Source organism: Drosophila sechellia, chromosome X (genome assembly GCF_004382195.2).
Source record: "Drosophila sechellia strain sech25 chromosome X, ASM438219v1, whole genome shotgun sequence".
NCBI lineage: Eukaryota > Metazoa > Arthropoda > Insecta > Diptera > Drosophilidae > Drosophila > Drosophila sechellia.
Genome location: NC_045954.1, coordinates 19901988 through 19906189, shown reverse-complemented (window position 1 = coordinate 19906189; position 4202 = coordinate 19901988).

Sequence of the window (4202 nt, the reverse complement as noted above, 5' to 3'; positions counted from 1 at the left end):
GCCGGTGGTTGGCTTTGATGCCAGACGACGCAAACGACGACGCACCACGTGCACTTGGACACACATCCACTTTCTCCCAAAAAACGCACACGCAGCCCACTTACTTTCTATGCCCAAATGCTTTCCATATTGTTTGTCTACGTGTGTGTGTGTGTGTGTGTCCACGTTGAACAGGACAACTAGGAACTGTGAGTAGCGAAAGGAGAGTACACTAAAAAAGATAATTTACGTTTAAGTGTATGCAACATAAAATGAGTTGCATTCAACCAGTGAATACTGCATTATATTGTTAGTATAAACAGCAATAATTTACAAATTATAACTGTAATGAAATCCATTATTTACACGCAATTATCATGGGTTAACTTAATCTCGATTATTAGCCAACATATTAACAATATTCAATCTCATCTTCACAAAAAATACAAATAATAAGCTGCGTTAGTTGTGCAAAACTATTTGATGACTTGCGCAACGTGTGAGATCACAACTATTGTGACAACCCTCGCCATTTGCATACATACATATGTACATATATTTATGTGTAAGCCCATGTGTACACACAGTGAGCAGCAGGAAAGGAAAATTGTAAAATTCGTTCGTTTTCCCACTACGCACCCACTACCCCATTCCTCATTTCCGCATATCCTCATTTCCCGATTTTCAGCAAACAACAACCCCCCTCCCCCCCACTCCCACTTTCCCATCTGCCTTGGAGTGGCATGTCCATTCACAGCACTTGCCACGCACAATGTCCGCCCACTGCCACCCATCCCACCCCACAAAAGCAACAACAAAGTCAACGATGTCTGCGTTGGCTCCTTTTGGACAACACACACACACACACACACACACACACACACACACACACACACACACACACACAGGGGCACACATGCTGATGCTGGTTCACTTATGATGAGTTTACATTTTCGAAAACTGGGCAAGCAAAAACAGCAAGGACAACGGGCGTGCACTGAGAGAAATGCGGTGGGACTTACACTTTTCGTAAAAAAAAATAGGCATTACATTGAATACACTATTTAATAACAAAAAAGTATATAAAACTGAATAAGAATTATTATTGATAATAAAATAATTCACCATTGCTTAAGAATAACCGATATATTTTTTATAATTATCAATTTAAAATATTTATATTATTATTATGAACCTTTCTTAAGGTGGAGATTTAATGCTTTGCTTTGAACAATATCAATAAATATTAAATTCCGCTCAATAATAAATCAAATATGAAATTATATATCAAATACAAAAATACAATATACAGTTTATGAAGATATAGATTTCAGCATTTTTTACTAGAAGCTTAAAAGGTGCAGAAATAAAATGTTCAATATTCGATATGAAAAACATATTTTTGCCGAGTGTAACTGGGGCTGGGCAGAACCATCCCCCCCTCCCCCCTCAAAACGCTTACAGTGGCTGCAGAAAGGGGAAACGGGGATAGCGGGGTTAGCTGGCCACGGGTGGAATGGGAGGGGGGAGGGGGCAGAGTTTGTTGTCGGCTGTCACACATTTAAAACAGTTCAGGAAGCAGTTGGCCAAAAAGGATGTGACGGGGGGAGTAGGGGGAGTGGGGGGAATGGGAGTCTGTGCACAGACGCACACGCAACCAAATGTGTTCGTCTATCGCGCTACTTTCAAGTCCAAAATCCAAAGGCAGCTACTACCCCCAACACCTACCCCACCCCCTCCCACAAATCGACTGTCCGTTACGTATTACGTATACATATTCCGTGTGTTCCTTGGATGGGGAGGGGGAGGGGGGATGTGGAGTTGGTTGACAGTCCAGGGGGCGGGGCAGGGGGGCAACGTCAGTCGAATTCCGGGTGGTGGTGCGCGGAGAGGGGCGGCGGGGGCGTTGTACAAATGAGTTTGGGGCAAGGACGTCGAGCCAAGATGTATGAGCCGAAATTGTGAGCGAGAGAGAGACAGAGAGAGGAGAGAGAGAGGAGGAGTACACTGTCAAAAAAGAGACTCGAGTTTGCTAGTTAGTAAAGAGCGTTACTTTACAGGTAACCCAAATACATATGTACCTTCAATATAAGCTCATATAACAGTCAAATGTATAAGATAGACATTTACTATATATAAATATATAATATATGTACATATGAATAATAATATATAATGTATATTAATATATATTTATATTAACACATATTAATATCTATCAAAATGCATAGATATTGTGGGAATTGTTCATAACCGCACTCAATCAAACTAGCATAATTAAGCATGTAAGCACCCAGATTTCTCTCAGTGCAATGGTGTGTATGTGTGTTTAGGCGGGGGCGGGGGGAGGGGGGTGATTTCACTTGGCGGACGCTGGCGATGCTGACTTCGAATGTCCACGGTAGACATTTTGCAATTTTGAAATACATGCGGATACACACACATGCGTTGTTGCGAATGAAAGGGAAATGGAAAGGGGGAAATGCGAGTGAAAGGGAAAGTGGAAGTGGAAAGGGAAAAGGGAAGGGGAGGGGGAAGGAGTTGGGGATGGGGAGTGAGCGGGAGAGGGAGAGCCTATGGAGAAGGAGGAATGCTTTTAACAATTTCTAAGATTCAAATTTCGTAAATTATCCCTTTGCGACTTCAGCACGTGTGTGTGTGTGTGTGCGTGTGTATGTATGTGCGTAGTTCCGGTGGGGAGTGGGTGGCAGGGGAGGCGGTGTGGGCTTGGCCATTAGGAAACTAGGCACATAAGCCCCACGGCAAGGTGGAGTTTTGGTTTTGGCCAGCAGTTTTTGTAGGGAGGGGGGGTGGCAACAGATGAAAATCCGCACACGGCAATTTCCGCTTTCGATTGCACAGCATTCAGCATTTGATGATCATCTGCCCCTTGAAGCCTCACTTGCCCCCTTTGACTACTAACTTATTTTCATGCCTGCAGAATATTATAATATCTTAAAATATTAAATTTAAAATGCGTAAGATGTCATAATGTGGTTGCAAGTTTTTGGCCTTAGTATTGTAAATAACATTCAAGCTTGGGGTTTTGATTATTCTTAGGCCAAATGAATCCTTACTGAGCATTTTCCAGGAGCACTTCGATTTTAAAAATGTATTTTCCCCTTGAACATCCTAATCCACAGTTTTTATTCATTTTAGTTAGTAGAACTGCTGGAGAATTCATCTGCTTAGCAAAACTCACATGATTTAACGTATAGAATTAAAATATATAGTAAGTTAATAAGTAGACTTTAGCTAAATTGCCATAGAGATACATATGTGATTCAAAATTCCCGTACTTGCTGTTTCGTTTTAATGAGTGATCATCTAATCCGCATTAGTTTTAAGCTTTTAATCCTAGTTGAAAGTCAACCCATTCTTAATATCTTGAGGTATATCCTTTGCATTGACTTGCGTGTGTGTGTGTGTCTTCAGTTTAAATTGTGTTTGTTGTTCCGTCCGAGTTTACATTCGAAATTAATTTATTTGGGCTGGAAGGCTAACGCACACACAATCGCAATCAAAAGCACACAGACACACACTCACACACACAAACACAGCAGCAGCAGCCACAGAAATTTGCAAGTGAAAGTGTCGGCCGTTTGGTCCAAGTAACCACCAATCCCACCCACACCACCCCCTCCACCCCACGATTTTCTCCCAGTGTCCGCGCATTTTGGTTGGCTGCCATGTGAACTTGACGCCTGCCAAACACCCAACACCCATGCCACACACACACCCCCCACCCCCTTGTGCGTGTGTAGTTGCCATGCGGTTAAAAAGGTATCTCGAAGATACTAAATACTTTATGCATGAATGTGCCAAATAGATTTACGAGAGTACAAGGAGCAGCAGGAGCTGTAGTCCTGCGAGTGTCCTGCGTGTGTCGGTGGTGGATTGTCCGCCCATGCGTCGATATTAAATTTAAATTGGCGCTCGGATATTTTAGAGCGTTGGGAGGGGCGGGCGGGGGGAATGGGGATTATTTGGTTCGAGGGGGTGGGGGGATTGGAGTATGGTGGCGGTCATGTGGGCGAAAATGCGGCGACGGTCATGCCGCACAGTGAGGAAATACAGTTCAATTTCGGGAGTCCATGTGGAATTAAACGTATGAAGCTGCACTGCAAGAAAAAGGAATGAGAAAAGGCAATGTCTAGCTAGTATCCTATTATTTGATATTTTTTACAGTATTATTTTATTTAATTGTGCATTAGTAGTGACAA